Source organism: Canis lupus, chromosome 6, assembly GCF_003254725.2.
Source record: "Canis lupus dingo isolate Sandy chromosome 6, ASM325472v2, whole genome shotgun sequence".
NCBI lineage: Eukaryota > Metazoa > Chordata > Mammalia > Carnivora > Canidae > Canis > Canis lupus.
In genome coordinates this window covers 21,426,827-21,444,441 of record NC_064248.1, presented here as the reverse complement: position 1 = coordinate 21,444,441, position 17,615 = coordinate 21,426,827, and the positions used below count along the sequence as shown (strand labels likewise).

The 17,615-nt window shown below is 43.7% G+C and overlaps 1 long non-coding RNA gene across 1 annotated transcript in view; it reads left to right on the top strand.

Moving 5' to 3' along the window:
• The first annotated feature begins 8,150 nt into the window (after window positions 1–8,150).
• The window catches only part of LOC112640228 (uncharacterized), a 30,230-nt gene continuing 20,765 nt past the window's right edge, over window positions 8,151–17,615 (top strand). The window contains exons 1-2 of the long non-coding RNA XR_004816539.2: window positions 8,151–8,581; window positions 13,033–13,246. This is a non-coding gene — a long non-coding RNA (uncharacterized LOC112640228). The remainder of the gene's footprint in view (window positions 8,582–13,032; window positions 13,247–17,615) is intronic.

The following is a 17,615-nucleotide window of genomic DNA, read 5'->3' as shown; positions in this document are numbered from 1 at the left end:
TAAATAAATAATAAATAAATAAATAAATAAATAAATAAATAAATGCAAACATCCATTGATATAGATATCCTGTATTTGGGAATCTATTGTTGAAGTGAACCTCAGTATACTCAGATTCATCCTCAAGGAGTCATTACCACAATATTTTTGTAACCGCTAAAAAACAGACAACTTGAATGTGCATCAATAAGAGAATAGTAGAATAAATAAACAGGTTCAATCTAACTTATTTAGAAAAATGTCCCTATACTGTGAAGGGGAAAGAAGCAATTTCCAGAGTCATGATAATAGTACCATCTTCATACCATTTTTGTAATCCACCCCAGATCAAATAAGCAAACCAACCAAATCTGCATAAGACTCGATCACTAAGCCACAGCTACCTCCAGTATACAGAGGGCAGAAATCATGATCCTTTTTTAACTTTTTAAAAAATATTTTATTTATTCATTTAGAGAAGGAGAGTATATGTGTTGGTGCCTGAGTGGGGGGAGAGGCAGAGGGAGGCGAGGAGAAAGAATTTCCAGCAGATTTCCTGTTGAGCACAGAGCCAGATATGGGGCTCAGTCCCATGACCCTGAGAGCATGACCTCAGCTGAAACCAAGAGTCAGGCACTTAACTGACTGAGCCACTCAGACGTCCCATTTTTTAAATTTTTCTGTAATTTTTTGAACTCTTTAAAATAAGCATGTATTATTTTAATTCTTAAAAATCTAATAAGGGGCACCTGGGTGGCTCAGTCTGTTGGGTGACCAACTCTTGATCTCAGCTCAGGTCTTGATCTCAAGATTGTGAGTTCAAGTCCCCATTAGGCTCCAATCTGGGCGTGGAGTCAACTTAAAAAAAAAAATGAAATAAACATTGTTGATGTCTCCCAATTGCCTGCAGAGGGCAAACTCCTCAATGTCACATGTAAGGCCCCCATGGTCTAGCCCCTGCCTCTTCTATGATCTCGTCTCTTTTCGTATTCTTCCCATAGTCAACGTTTCACCATACCAATCTGCAGTGTGCTAACTCCTTATGGTTGCCTAAACATGGCACCATGTAACTTCTCTCCCAAACCTCACATACTCCTCCTGAAAAGTGACTATTTCTCTTTTCCACCTAGTAAACTCCTACTCATTCTTTAAGACCCAGCTTAAATGACCTCACCTCCATCCTGTCTGTACCTCAGTGGCAATATTTGGACTCTGTTGCAATCATCTGAGTGTATATGTGTGTCATATCTGTGATGTCACCCTTCGTTGTGCTTGGTTGGCATAACGTTTTTAAAGCTGAATGAATTAAAAACTAATCGAAGTGATGTTTTACAACTTCTGTGGTTTTTGACTTGATGATAAGCATCGTTCTGGCTGCATTCTGATGGTTTATGCTTTTGATGCGCCAAGGTGGGTACAACACTTTATAACTAGGCTAATACAGTTTGATCGAATATTCTGTCAAAGGCTGAGACACCTGCAATCATAGTTTTCTAAGAGCTAGAATTCATTTTTAGCTTGGGCTCAATTCCTGAATAGGGAATAAAATGTGAATGAGAGAATGCAGTTGTGCTGCTGTGAAAGTTCAATCAGTAATCCACTTCCTTTTCTCTCCCCCAGAAGCTGTGTCGTTTCAGTCCTGGGCCTGTGTGGGCTCAGCCCTATCAAAGCTCTTCTCTTGCTCTGCTCTGAGTTGCACAAAGGCTGACTCTGAAAGCCTGCTTCTCTAGGCTCTAGTCCCCACTGACTGCTAGCTGAGCTCAGCTGATCAACAACAAGCCCTGGTGGGAAGATTGGAGGTAGGAGTTAGAGGGGAGAAATCAGGGTATTTGTCTCCCTCTCTGCTTCAATCAACTGCCTTTCTTGCATCTCCTCTGTGCCTCTCTGCCTGTATGGGACACCCCTGCCCTTATGCCTTTTCTTTTGGGTGCTCTGGTTACAGGAGGCTGCAGTTTTTACATTGCCTCCTCCCTTTGTCTTCACAGCCTAAGACAGTAGTGGCTCCCTGCTGCTGTTAATCTCTGGGTTACTTGGAGTGCCAGTTGGCCTTTGTTGTGAAACAAACTATCCCAAATGTAATGATTTAAAACAACCACCATTTATGTGTAGCTCACAATTCATGAGGTAGCAATTTAGACTGGGATCAGCTGGGCAATTCCGCCTGGTCTTGGCCAGGCATGCTCAAGCATCTACAGTCAGCTGCCAAGTCAGCAGGGGGCTCTACACTGGCAGCTGGCTGGCTATCATCTGGGTTGGTGGTGGGTTCATGTGTCTCTCAGCATCCAACAGTCTAGCTCAGGCATATTCGGAAGGCAGCTGGTTCCAAGAAAGAGTGGGGTAATAGGAAAAGCCTCTTGCGTCTCAAGTTTGGAACTTGTGCAATATTACTTCCTCCCAAAGAGTCAGGATCTGCCCAGATTCAAGGGGTAAAGAGACTCCAATTCTTGATGCAAGAGTAAAATGTGCAGCTACACCTTACCATGATCTCTCCAACATTAACCAAGTCCTGGCATAAATTTCCTCTGTATTAAGTACTGGAAGTCATTACTGTTTCCCTAGTTAGACCCTGTGTGTATGTTTGAATGTGTTTGGGAGATAGGGGTTAAGGAAAACAGGAAATATCTGTTTCTAACAGGGTCCCTTTGGATTCATATTTTTCTAAATGTCACTTGCCTGGGCTTTTTTTTTAGAATATGACAATAGGCATGATGCTAAGTACTATAGGCCATGCGGGGCAGAGCAGTGCACAAGACATGGTGCCTGCCTTACATGACTTAACATGGAGTGCATGAAGAGCCCAGGCAGTGGCATGTAGGGTTTAGTTTAGGAGAAGGAAGACCGCTGTGATGGTAACTCGGTTCACAACCTAGTGCAGGAGATTAAAAAAAAAAAAAAAAAAAACAAAAAAAAAAAAAACTTTGGTAATGAGGTTTTTTGGTCTATCTCTATAACCTAGAAAGAAAGTTCCATGAAACCTCAGTCACTCATCACTGTCACTGTGTCTCCTCTGCCTAACAAAAGACCAGCACATGGTAACTGGTAGATAAATATTTACTGAGTGTAGGAGTGAAAGGTCTTTACACAATGCTAACAGAGCGCTGATGAGAAAGAAGGTAATTCTGAGACCAGGGGAAAGCTTCATGAGAACAGATGATTTCTAAAATTTAGACTGAGAATGAGTTGTTAAATTTTGGCCACAGAGAAGGGGACTGGAAGGAAAACCAAAAGGCTAACATGAGCAATGTCAGGAGTGTCCGGGTGGGCTAACTTCCTGGAGAGGAGACAGCTGCTGTAGGGGTCATCCTGGTATGAGCATCACCCCCATGCATACCCTCAAGGCTCATCAGTGCTGTTGCTCTGAGCCCATCGCACTGAGTGTTCTGAAGTAATTTGAGGCCTGAACTACTCAGATTTGGCAAAGGATAACTGCACTGACTTTCAGGCTTCTGTAAAAAGTCCCCCTCAGTATAGCTGGGGGCAGCTCTACGTAGATGGGTACATTGTGAGTTTGGACACACTCTTCCTTGTAGTTTGGGTGTTTTTGAATGTGTGCCCAGAGGCTGCTGCAATAAATCTCTTTTTAGAATCTAGGCAAGCACACAGGGATGGGGGAAAGCCAGAGGCAGTGGAAATGCCTGGGGAAGGGGGGTGGCAGTTTGGTTGACAGAGGACATCTGGACCAGGAGAAGAGGGATCCTGGCAAGAGTCAGAGCTTTTAGCTCAAAGACCTTCACTCAGCCTGCTTCTCCAGCAGAGAAATAAATCAAATCTTTCTTTCTTCTTTCTTTCTTTCTTTCTTTCTTTCTTTCTTTCTTTCTTTCTTTCTTTCTTTCTTTCTTTCTCCCCAGAAAAGGCCAAGAAAAGCTCCACATAGGATAGCACAACTCAGCTGGGAGACCCTCCACATAGGCTAGCACAATCCAGCCCCCTGCGGTAGACCCGGCAGGATGTGAGATCATTTAGAGAAATGGAAATGTTAGCAGTCAACAGTTTCAGTTGAAGCCAGTGCTTCAAGTTCAAGGTAATTCAGAGCTTTACGTTCTCAGCCTTGAGGCTTAAACCTTAGACTGATGTTCAGTTTCTCTGCCAACGTCATGCTGCCAAACTCTATTCCTTCTTAATAGTGTCCCTAACCTACTGCCCTTTAGGTTTTCTGTAGATTAGAGATTCACAAATTGGGTGGGGTTTCTGGTCTTATGCCAAGAGACTGAAATCAGAGATTGGACTAAATGAGGGGGCTGAAGAATGGTGCAGAGAACAGAGTGGAGTGAGCATGGCTTCACTGACCAACCTTGTTCGGAACATTGGATGTGGTTGCTTTGGGCATTGCAGGCAGCTCCCCTGGATAGCTCTTTGTTTGTTTGTTTGTTTGCTTATTTACATGAGGTGATTTCTTAAAAAAAAAAAAAGAAAGAAAGAAAGAAAGATTTTATTTATTCATTTGAGAGAGAGAGATCATGAGCAGGGAGGAAGGGTAGAGGGAGAAGCAGACTCCCCACTGAGCAGGGACCCCAATGCAGGACTTGGTCCGATGACCCTAGGATCATGACCTGAGCCAAAGGCAGACACTTAACCAACTGAGCCACCCAGGAGCCCTACATGAGGTGATTTCTAAAACAGATTATCATACCTTCCTCTCAGAAGGTAGAGCTACACAACTGTGTTTACTTCATATGGTACCCAACTGATGTTCCCTTTTTTATTATCTGCACGAAAGCAAGAATAGACAACTATGGAAAAGGAACACCACGAATAGGAAAATGACCTGAAAAAGAGAAAACCTCATTTGTGAATTTTTTATGTGAGTAGAAGCAAGGAAGAACGACTTTTCTGTGGTGGCATAAAAATAAATAAGTGGCTTAAGCTCAAGAAAATCTCCTAGGATCTCTTTATTTTCTTTAGAATAAAGGGATAAAAATTCTTAGAATACAGATAAGAGGGATGCCTGGGTAGCTCAGTGGTTGAGCGACTGCCTTGAGCTCAGGTCATGATCCTGGGGTCCCGGGATCAAGTCTGGCATCCAACTCCCTGCGGGGAGCCTGCTTCTCCCTCTGCCTATGTCTCTGCCTCTCTCTGTGTGTCTCATGAATAAATAAATACAATCCTAAAAAAAAAAAAAAAAAAACCAGATAAGAGACATAAAAGGTAGTATTTGCTATCCAAAATATATATATAATAGCTATTTCAGAATAGCTATTATAAACTATTTCAGAGAACAGAAAAGCCAGAACTGTAGCATTCAGCAATTTAGCATAGATTTTATGAGAACAGACATCAGACTCAAGAGATACCCAGGCTTGATTCTGAGCACAGGTGCTTATCACGATGTAAAGTTGGACAATTTCCTTAACCTCTCTGTTTCAGTTTTTTGGTTTTATAAAATGAGTTATAATAATAGAATAGACTTTTATAGGGTAGTTGGGAAAATCATGTGAGGTGATGTTCATAAAATAATTTGCATGAGGCTAATACATAAAAATCACTCAATAAATGTCACTGGTTAGGGGTTGAATTGTGTCCCCTCCAAAATTCATACATCAATGTCCCAATCCCTTGTATCTCAGGACATGATTATATTTGGAGATAGGGCCTTTAAAAAGGCAATTAATTTTTTTTTTTTTTTTTTTTTTATTTATGATAGTCACACAGAGAGAGAGAGGCAGAGACACAGGCAAAGGGAAAAGCAGGCTCCATGCACTGGGAGCCCGACGTGGGATCCGATCCCAGGTCTCCAGGATCGCGCCCTGGGCCAAAGGCAGGCGCTAAACCACTGCGCCACCCAGGGATCCCAAAAGGCAATTAAGTTAAAATGAGACCATTGGAGTAGGCCCAAATCCAATCGAACTGGTGCTGTTATAAGAAGAGGAAGTTTGGCCACACCAACACCAGGATGCATGCAGACAGAGGAGAGGCCATGTAAGGACACAGCAAGAAGGTCACCATCTGCAAGTCAAGGAGAGAGGCCTCAAGAGAGACACCTTGACCTTGGACTTTTAGCCTCTAGAACTGTGAGAAAATAAGTCTCCAGTTTAAGTCCTTAGCCTGTTTTGTTATGGCAGCACTAGCAAACAAATACATCCTCTATTGTTATGGTTTTTTTGTAAATGCAGATGAAAAGCTGGGGACCCCATTGGGCTGTTAGGGTTAGGGTTTTCCATACCTACAAAGTCTTCCAAACCAAATGTACAGGGGAATCCAAAGTCCACATTCCTTTTCCACCCTGTCACATTGGCCAAGGCACTGCAGAGACCCTCACTATATGACTCGAGGGGTTTCTGGTTTCAGCGCAGGGCATGTATCTCTTTAGAGATCAGCTGACAGTTGCTATGAGTCAACAGCAGGGAAGTCCCTGAGATTCGAAGACCTGCTTCCTTCCCCAGCCCCTAGCTCATTTGGGCATGCTGAGAGCATGTCCCCCAAAATAATGAGGCTCTTTCTTGATTTGTAAATCATCACACTTGCTCCTTTTGAAGGTCAGAAGGTCAGATTCCCACCAAAAGCTGCCACAGATGTGGTTTTAAAATAGTCCCTTCAGAAGCCCACAATTAAAGCCTAATTGCACATCCTTGCCAATTAGTGAAGGAGTTGCCCTTTCTAGTTATGGCAAAGTCCCCAAAATTCCATAGTCTGAAAAAAAAAAGTTGTTTGCTCTTCCCTTCTCTCCCAGCAACCCACTCTTTCTTCAATGGCAGAGACCTCAGGAACCTCTGGCATTATCTGTAACCTTTGAAAAGTTGCTTAACCTCCGATCCTGATGAATGACCTATAGGCTGGTACTAACAACACCTGTCATTTGAAGGATCAAATAAGATCACTCATTCATTCATTCAACCAATATTTATTTATTTTTAAAGATTTTATTTATTTATTCATGAGAGACCCAGAGAAAGAGGCAGAGACATAGGCAGAGGGAGAAGCAGGCTCCATGCAGGGAACCCCGATACAGGACTCGATTCCAGGACGCTGGGATCATGCCCTGAGCTGAAGGCAGAGGCTAAACCACTGAGCCACCCAGGTGCCTCACAACTGATATTTATTGAGTTACCTACTCTACACTCAATTCTTTCATTCAACAAACATTTACTGAATATTTGCTTCCTAGCAGCCCCATGGGGATAGAGCAATGGGTAATATCTAGGACGTCTCAGCTCCCACCAAGCTTACCTTCTGGGAGGGAGACAAAGAACAAGCGCAGACAAATCAGTGAGATAACTTCCGATGGTGACTTGATAAACAACAATAAATGCAGGAAGGAAATGGGAAATAACAAGGTGCAAATAAGAGGTGGTATGTCCTAGTAGGGTTCTCAGAGGTCTGAATAAGTTGGGACATGGGAGGACCTGGGGAAAGAATGTGTCACCAGAAGTGGCCAAAGGAAACCACAGGGGCAGAGGCTCTGAAAGATGTGTTTAAGGAATAGGAAGGAACAGAAGGGCAGAGGAAGTGAGGGGGTAGAGGTCCAGGTGAGACTGGAGAGATGGGCAGAGGCTGGTTCATATAGGATCTTCCAGGACTCAGTGGAAAGCATGGAAAGTTTTTCTGGTCCATACAGACCAAAGAGCTACACCACAGTAACTGAACTTGAGTTAAGGCAGAGAGTGGGTGTTTGAAGATGGGGTCTGAGATCAAGCAGGTCCTCTTTGGCTGGGGTCAGAAGTTCAGATTTAATTCAGGTTGTAACACAGTAGTTCTTTTTTTAAATTTGTGGTTTTTTTTTTTTTAATAATCTCTAAACCCAGCATGGGGCTGGAACCTACAGAGTTGCATACTCTACCAACTGAGCCAGCCAGGAGCCCCACTAATGCATTGGTTCTTAACATTGACTACACACTGAAATCACCTAGGAAGCTTTAAATAAATGCTGATGTCCGGGTTCCACCTTCACCAATTCTGGGGTGCACCCTGGCATTTAGAGTTTTTTTTTTCCTGAGAGAGAGAGAGCACACAAGCCAGAGGGAGGGACAGAGCGAGAGGGAGAGAGAGTCTTAAGAAGGGTCCATGCTAGGAGTGGAACTCAATCTCATGATCCTGAGATCGTGACCTTAGCTGAGATCATGACCTGAACTGAAATCCAGAGGCAAACACTTAACGGACTGAGCCACCCAGGCACCCTGGGGATTTTTTAAAGCCCTCCAATGACTCTAATGGCCAGCCAAGGTTGAGAAGCCACTGCAGGAGGCTTTTAAGCAGAATGTGACATGATTTCAATTTTCTTTACGAGAGATACGCTGGCTGCCACCTAAATTCATGATGCTCCCACAGTGGTACCCAGGACATGGTTGATATTTGATGTTTTCTTCCTTCCCTCCTTTCAATCATTCAGAAATTGGGAATTGCTGAACATTGCAGAGAGAGACAGAGAGAGAGAGCCCAACCAGATACCAAGAGGGAAGTATCTCAGCGAATCTGCCTCCAGCTAGTGACTGTTTTTTTACCTTCTTCTGTTCTTGGAGTTGTCCATTTATCTCCCACTTCCAGACCTGGAGCCTCGCCTCCTGTTTTTCAGACCCAAACTTCGCATCATCTTTGACAGCCCTGAGGACCCCTCCACCCAGCACTCCCCCAAGCAGAGTAGCTCCGAGGCACACTCAGAAGCAACTTGGTGAGTTTATTTTGATGAAATACAATAATTATCATGCTTAGCAGCTGTTGCCATTTAAAATAAGAAAAACCTGGGCTTGAATTTAAACTGTTTGGTAAAGCATGTGCCCCGCCAATCTGGTCCAACGAAATCAGACATTATGAAATCCACAGAAAAACTGGAGCTTGTTACAGGAAGTTAAGATGCAAATCATATTTTGTTTCAAATGAGCCCGATGAATGCATAATTTTCCACAAAGAAATACTTTTGTGTCAGGATCCTTCTGCCAAGAATCGAAGTTTTGGGGCTGCAGCTGTTAGCAGTGTCTGATTGTCCATTTCAAACTGCAGGCAGTTCTGCTTTTCTAAGGAGGATTTGGAGCAAAGACAGGAAGAGGACAGAGCTGTGCTCATCAATTGTCTTCCAGAATATTCTCTGTGAGCTCCGCCTATGCTTCCCAGATGATCATACTTAACCCTTAGAATCTGTAGAGACTGATCCCCAAAGGTGAATCAATAGCTATTCCCAACATACTGTTCACCCATAAAGGGATTTTTCCCCCTTTCCTCCAGCACTTCTCTGAGTATTAATTCCATCTGCCAGTAGTCTTTTGATTTCAAGTGGAAGAAACCCAATTCAAATGAAATAAATCACAAAGAAAGGCAGGAGGGGAATTATTTGTTCTTTTACCTGGAAAGTCCAAACATGATCTGCCTTCAGATACCCTGGATGCAGGTAGAGGGCTGGACAGGAGAAGAAATTGGTCTCACACAAGAGAAAGAATTAATGTGCAAAACCACGGACCCTGCATTTGTTATCACGAATTTGCAAGGTACCACTTTTCAAGTTGTGTGATTTTTCTCCAGATGTAGGTGCAGAAATGACTGAGTAAAGAATTTGGACTATTTTGGACTCAGCAGGGATGATAAAAAGATAGAATCAAGAAGTATAAGGGAAATGAGCATTCAGATGACCATCCCTGAAACAGATCTGCATGGAGAAGGGAGCAAAGTAGATCAGACATGGCCCAGTGGACCAGCAGAGAATGTTGCACTGGACATCACTATCGAGCAGAAGGTCAGGTGTTGTAAGAGGAATGGGAACAAAAGTTCTGGAAGGATATGTGATGATGAACACTAAGAGGTATGCTAAGGACAAATCATGTGATAAGTATTTACAACCTCCCGCCCATCCCCACCCCCACTTTCCAAGGAATTTTTTGAATGTCTGATCTGCTGGGATAGGGCTATGGATAAAGATGCGGAACATATGAAAAGTCGTCCACAAGGGCATTTTAGAAAGACAGAGATCCAACTTGAGGCAGAGAAGAAAAAGACAATGGGAGGAGGAAGCAAAGAGGGGGAAGGGGGCAAAGGAGACAATTAAGTAGGCTGGGAGTTTTGAGCAGGATAGAAGGAGCAGAAATAAGGAACAGTCCTAAGATTGAGATTTTGGGGAGAGAGATGATAAAGGCCATTAGGAAGTCTTCTCATATATCCTGTAATGTACCTTTCCCCTCTGACATTGTCTCAAGACCCCTTTAATAAAAACTCAGAGTATTTTTCATGGCTCTTTGGAGATGTAGCATTTTTTTATTTGTGATACCAGGCTAAGATTTGAGAAAACATGGGTTTCCTGTATTTGGGGTCAGATTGCAAGCTTTGAGATTTTTAACATAGAACCTATGTGACCCCAGGCTGGAGCTGTGGAAAAGGGCTGCAGTGAGGTGGAGGTAAAAATCAAAAGAATCAAGGTCAAAGGAATTTTAAACTAGAATTCCAGATGAACAATGCAGGTGACTGTCAGTATTTGACTTGAACATGAAGACAGTGGGGCAGGTCCCAAAGTCTTCAATGAACAAAGTGGAGGATCTAGGAGGCAAGTGAGTGACAGCAATGAGATGGAGGATGTAGTATAATCAGATGGCAGGAGCGGGGACATTTAAACACCATGGAGAGAGCACTAGGGAAAGGCTCCAACAACCCCCCACCCTTCGCACCCAGAATTAACAGGGTGTACTTAATGACCAACCAATATTTGCAAGAGCCACAAGGGGAAGTGATATCCTGGAAAGAGAGTCATTTGCAGTGAAAACAGGTTCATGGAGTTGTGGAAGATGTCTTCCTTGGAACTGAGCACAGGGTGAAGAGTTAGGATGGAAGGGAGTGATGGGGAATTTGGATCAGCAAAGCAGAATTAGAGAGTTGGCTTTTCACATGGTTGGCTCTTTCTCAGTACGCAGTTTACCTCCTTGACCCTGCTGCCTAAAGGAGCCCTGCCTCCCCAGGTGCTATACAGCATTTCTCCCTTTATATTTTCTTCCTATTACTTAATATTGAATGAATGAATAAATGAATGGTCTGGCTCCCCAGTCAGCAGCCTCCATCTCCACTGAACTGTAAACTCCATGAAAATAGGGAGCTTGCCTATTTATTCACTGCCTTATCCCCAGTGCCTGGCACTTGGTAAACACTCAATAAATATATGTTAAATCAGTTAGTTAATGAATGGATGAATGAGTGGCAGCCCTATGAGGTTGAGAGGATAGAAGAGCACAGATGTCCACAAAGCTCTCACATTTGGTGTAGTGCCCTAGGATGAAGGGGTGTACACCTGGTGTGCCCGGAGTCTCCCTCTTGACTCCTGGGGACAGGTCTCTCCTGGCCTTGTTGCTGTGTCCTGGGAAGTAAATATTAAGGAGAGATACTTGCTTAAATCCACAGTCGTGCATTGGGATTTGTTAGCTCCAAGTTCTAGCCTAAAAATACTCCTCTCTGATATCAAGGACAAAATTTATAAACATGAAAGTGGTTATTATGGTTTAATCACAGGCTTGGTGGTAGTGACTCTTGGCAATCTCTCTGGGGTATTAACAAGAACAGAGTAAATATGTCATGTAGGCAGTATTTTTAGTCTCACCCACCCTTCCAACCCAAATGGGAACATCCCTGCAGAAGATCCTTGTGACTCCCTGAGCCCCACCCCAGCCCTTGCGGCCCAGAAAACATAGTCATGGGGGCTATGGTGGCAGCCACCAAACAGAATGAGGAAGACAGGTGAGTGGCTTTGCCTGAGGAAGGCAGCTCACTCCTTGTCAAATGGGCACCTGAGTCCCGGCCCCCGGGTCAGCAATCAACCTATGCTTCCTAATTTCTGTGGCCAACTCCCACACCTGTACCCCAGAATGAGGCTTGGCTGAAAGTCAAATGTGTCCCGTGGGAATGAGAAGGCCTATTCTGTGAACTTCTTCCCCAGGATTGACAGCTTCAAAAAAAAATTGACAGATAATCCCCAACTGAGCCACAAATCCAACCAAAAGAGTTTCCCAAATTACATCTTTTCTGAAGGTTTTGAACATGAAGTTTACACTCCATTCTGAAGTTGGGCTCCACAGCAGGCACCACACAGACATTAGACAGGTTGTTGTCGGAGTCAACAACCGGGATTAGACCTTCTCTCCCCACCCCCTTGCAAGGCAGGTGGGATTCTGAACCTGGCCGGCTCTCTCCAGAGCCCAGGCCCTTACACAAGATGGGGTTCTATCTGAGCAGCCCATCTACTCTCCCCAGGAGTTTATGTTGTATGGAAGATGTTGTTTTGGGCTCTACGGCAATATTGACCTCACTTCTGTTTGCTTTTATTGGGAACACACTTCTCTCACTTGAAGAACATGGGGTTCAATGGGGCTGACTCTGGCTTCAGCTCCAGAGGTGGCCTATGACCAGCCCTGACCTACCGTTTCCCTAGCCCCAGAGCGATCAGTAGGATTGGTCCTGGGATGGCCCTATGGTTCTAAAAGAGACCATACAGATCCCTGAGGCCACCAGCTTTACTGATTTGCCGTAAGGTTTTGCTGGGAGACATTTATCTCTGTGGGTGTCTGTTTATAAATATTACACATCATCAAAGCTACTCACCCTGTGACCAGGGCCGTATCAGCATCACCTATAAGTTTGATAGAGATGCAGATTCTTAGGCCCTACCCAGACCATCTCTATCTGAATTTCTAGGGGAGGTGACCAGAAATGATATGCTTTAGAGAATCCTCCAAGAGAGTCTGATGCTCACTGAAGTTTGGGAAGCATTGGATAAGTCAGTTTCTGAGTCTATGCATTTGTCAACCATTTATAAAGAAAATCAGGAAAAATAGATAAGGAGGGGCGCCTGGGGGGCTCAGTTGGTGGAGTGTCTGACTTTGGCTCAGGTCACGATCCCAGGGTCCTGGGATGGAGCCCCAAATAGGGCTCCCCATCCAGCAGGGAGTCTGCTTCACCCTCTGCCCCTCCCCTTCCCCATACTTGCTCAATCTCTCTCTCAAATAAATGAATAAATTTTTTAAGTATATATATATTTTTTAAAAAAAAACACACAGATAAGGAAAGCTCCATCATCATCCATCATTCTGTCTCCCTCTTTTTTTTTTTTTTTTCCCTTCCAATTTTGGTTACTACCATCTTCTACTCTCCTCACAGAGGCCCTCCCACGCCACTCCGGGGCAGCAGTAAGTGTGTGGAGAGCCTCATGCCCTTTCTGCGTTGCTGCCACCAAGCCAGCATTCCTACGCTCTGGCTGTCACAGCATGCCAGCACCCCCGATAGATGGAGAATGCAAGCAGGAGTCACATCTGCTAGTTCACAGCTCTCTCCTTGGCTCCTACAACAGTGCCTGGCATCTGGCTGGCCCCCAGTAAGTATTTGCTGAGTGAATGACCATGAGGTCTGCTTCGCCAAGGCCCCTGGGGTGCGACAGAGTAATTCCCAGACCTGTCTTGGAGTCTGTATTAGCCTGCCTGGGCTGCTATAACAAAAATTGATAGACTACATGGCTCAAACAATAGAAATTTATTTTCCCACCGTTTTGGAGGCTAGGAAGCCCAAAGTCAAGGTCCAGCAGGCTCAATTTCTGGTGAGGGGTCTTCCTGGGGCGAAGACAGTCACTGCTTGCTATTTTCTCACATGGCTTTTTCTCCGTTTGTGTACATGTTGACAGAGGAAGCAAGTTCTTCAGGGTCTCTCTTTTTTTTTTTTAAGATTTTATTTATTTATTCATGAGAGACACAGAGAGAGAGAGAGAGAGGCAAAGACACAGACAGAGGGAGAAGCAGGCTCCGTGCAGGAAGCCTGACGTGGGACTTGATTCCGGGTCTCCAGGATCACACCCTGGGCTGCAGGCGGCGCTAAACTGCTGCGCCACCGGGGCTGCCCTCCAGTGTCTCTTCTTATGACATGAATCTTACTGGATCAGACCCCTGCCCTTATGATCTCATTTAACCTTATACTATGTTTTTATTAATTTTTAATTTTTTTTCTTTTTTCCCCATTTTTTACTTCCTTTTTCTTCTTTTTTTCCTCCCTTGTCATCTAACCTTAATTACTTCCTTATTACAAATGTAGCCATACTGGGATTAGGACTCCAGCATGCAAATTTCAGGAAGGGCATGAGCATTCGGTCTCTAACAGAATCCTATTAATTTCCCTATTCCACCTCAAAAGCCCACACCTCTGCCTCATTCTGCTGTTCTCTTCTTCCCTTCACCTCTGCCCCAGAACAAGGCAGTTTTATCTTCTTTACAGCAGGAAAATTGAGTAAGCAAATCAACTTCTAAACTACAGTATAGACTGTGATCTCAGCCCAGGAATCTCAAATGCCAGAAGGGAGCTGTGACCCTGTCCCTCAAGGCAACAGGTGCTTTTTTTCTGGTTGTCCAGATGGAAGAGGCTGAGGGGGAGCTACAAGAGGGGGAAGAAACATCAGAGCAGAATAGTACCCCTGTATATAAATAATCAAAATATAAAATGTGGAATAAGCAGTGGAAGTAGATGATTTTTATCCATGTAAGTTAGGAGGAAAAAACAAAGAAAACGAAATTTAAAATGAGAATGATCATGCTATGTAAAAGCAAAAACAATCTGCAGAACATCAAGAATGGTGTGATCTCATTTTTATTAAAATAAATGAATATGTGAGCAGTAATACATTTATGTGATATATCGGTTTAGAGGAAAAAAAAACAAAACCTGAATGGAGCAGATACTCAACCGTTCACAGTGGATACCTCTAGGGAATGTAATTAGAGAGGGAGGATTTTTACTTTTTATTTTATACACATCTGCATTTAAATAAGTCTATTAAATGTTGCATGTGAATAATGGAATGCTAAAATGGGATGAGAGAGACAATGGAAAGAAAAGACTCCACACCTAAGATACAATGATTCTTTTATTAAGATTCCAGTAAAACAAGGCTGAGATTTTTTAAAAGGCAAGGACAGACATGGTTTGAGATAAAAGAATGAAAATCAATGTGAAGAAATTATAACAATCACACATGCAAAGTTAAAAAAGAAGAAGAAGAAGGAAAAGAGACATCTTACAAAAAGTTAAAGATGTAACAATGAGGAAAGCAGTATAATCTACATTGAAAAAAAAATGTGTAGGAGAAAAAAAAAAAAAACAACCAAAGACCAAAGGTGAGAGGCATAGAAGGCCAAGGAAGAAATTGCTAGAAGTAACTAAGGGTAGGAGGGCTTGGATGGCTCAGGTCATGATCTCAGGGTCTTGGGATCAAGCCATGAGTGGGGCTCCCTCCTCAGTGGGGAGTCTGCTTCTCCCTCTCCCTCCGCCTATCTGCCTCTCTACCCCACTCATTTCTCTAAAATAAGTAAATAAAATCCTAAAAAAAAAAAAAAAAGAATCAGCTAAGGGTTGAAGCTTTGTTGTCATGAATTTTGTCTGGCTTTCCTACTGACCCATCTCCTGCCAGGATTACTTTGTCCCAAAACACCCTCAGCCCCTTCTACCTCCACCTCACAATCTCTGAGTTTCCAAATTCTGTCTCCTGTTGACTTGTTGAGCACCTCCTTGTGAACACACGATGTGGCTCCTTAAATCAACAACAACGAAAAAAGGGGGTTGAGCTAGTGGATCCTGAGCCAGAGAAGATGCACTTCTGTCCTTTGCAGTCTTAGCTCTCAGAGGAAATGAGCACTCACCCTCCCTGGGGCAAAGCAGAATGAGTTGAAATCCCAGGCAAATGACCTTTCTGCACTTCCATTTTTGTAAAGTAGGGGAAGTAAGAACCTACCTCTTAGAACAGTTAGGAGAACTGAACACACAAAGAGCATTAGAAACCACTCACATAAGACCAATGCTCTCCTTTTGTAAAGAGTAGAATATGGTTTGAAGATTTCTCCACCAGCACACAGCAAGAATGTAGAGAGTTTATATTGAACTCTATGTCCTCTCTCTCCAGGGATTTTTTTCATTATGCTAGCTTGGTTTGGGGATTACATTTTGTGTTTGTTTGATGTCCTCACGGGACGTTTTTGGTTATACGCCTTCAGAGTTTCCAAGGAGCAGAGCTTTTCAGAGAGAGGCTGTCACTTGTGCCCCAAAAGTATACACAGTAGGATCAGCTGAGCCCCTTGATGCCAGGACAGAAGTTCAGCTTTCATTCAAAGGGCTTTTCTGGGGGCACCTGGGTGGCTCAGTGGTTGAGTGTCTGCCTTTGGCTCATGTCATGATCCCGGGGTTCTGGGATCAAGTCCTGTATTAGGCTCCTCGCAGGGAGCCTGCTTCTCCCTCTGCCTATGTTCTGCCTTTCTCTCTGTGTCTCTCATGAATAAATAAATAAAATATTTTTTAAAAGACAACAACAACAACAAAAAAGACAACAAGAACAACAACAACAACAAAAAAGACAAAAACAAAGGGCTTTTCCAACATTAAAGAGAGGAAGACTCATGTGTCCTCCCCTGGGGAGGAGAGAGCACCTCACCTTTCATTTTGCTGTCATCCCTGTTGCCATATTGGAAGACAGATTCAAAGGTTAGAAGGGCAATGTAATAGAGCTGTCTTTTTGTAAAATGAGTTGAAATGATATTTTTGGCATATTGGGTTGCCAAAAATGGACCAAATAGCCATTAAGCAATCAGGAACTGCCACCTGCCTACCCATGGCCGCTAGAAACCCTCTTCATGCCTGGCCTTACAGCCAAGAATGGAATTAACATGGAAGAAAGCGGAGCCAAGAGATGGAGAGTGTGAGATGCTGGAGATGGAGAGCGTGAGAAACTTGATGATGTCCCTTCTGAGTCACCAGAGCCAGATACTACTGAACTCTTCCATTACATGAGCCCGTATCTTGCTTTGAAGCCATTTTGCTTGGTACCTGCCTGTTTCATAGAAAAGGTATTATAAATATACCTACCCTTTGCCAACTCTTCCTGAAAGGTTTTCAGGGTAAATTTCCCTGCCTCACCAGTGCCTTCCCCATCCAATACCCAATGTCTCATCTTAGAGATAAATGGGGATAAAATCCCAGTGGTTTCCAGCATCATCTTTGGGGGTATCCTAAAGGCCAGCAGGGTCATCAGGTCATCATGGTACCATTCAGCTATTGATTTACCAACCATAATGAGAAGGGGACTTCAGGTGCTAGGAGTAGTTAGCTATTGCATTAGAATTTAAATAATGGTAGGCAAAGTCTCCAAAATATAATTGGCCAGGCAGGGGTCCACCTTCACAGGTTGTTCCTCATCCAATGGATGGTTAGCACCATCTGTCAAATGACAGGATACTTCCTTCTTTATTTTTTTATTTTTTTTATTTTTTTAAAGATTTTATTTATTTATTCATGAGAGACGGTGGGGGGGGGCAGAGACACAGGCAGAGGGAGAAGCAGGCTCCATGCAGGGAGCCCGACGTGGGACTTGATCCTGGATCTCCAGGATCACACCCTGGCCTGAAGGCGGTGCTAAACCGCTGGGCCACTGGGGCTGCCCCATTTATTTTTTTTTTTTAATATTTTATTTATTTATTTGGGAGAGAGAGAGTGAGCTGGGGGAGGAGCAGAGGGAAAGGGAGAAGCAGACTCTCCGCTGAGCAGGGAGACTAGTGCAGGGCTCCATCCCAGGGTACTGGGATCATGACCTGAGCTGAAGGCAGACTGAACCACCCAGGCACTCAGGACACTTCCTTCTTGTGTGTCTCTAAGAGTTCTCAAAATGAGCCAGGTCTCTCACGGAAGATAGGCTTCCTCATGCAGCCTGGGAGTCA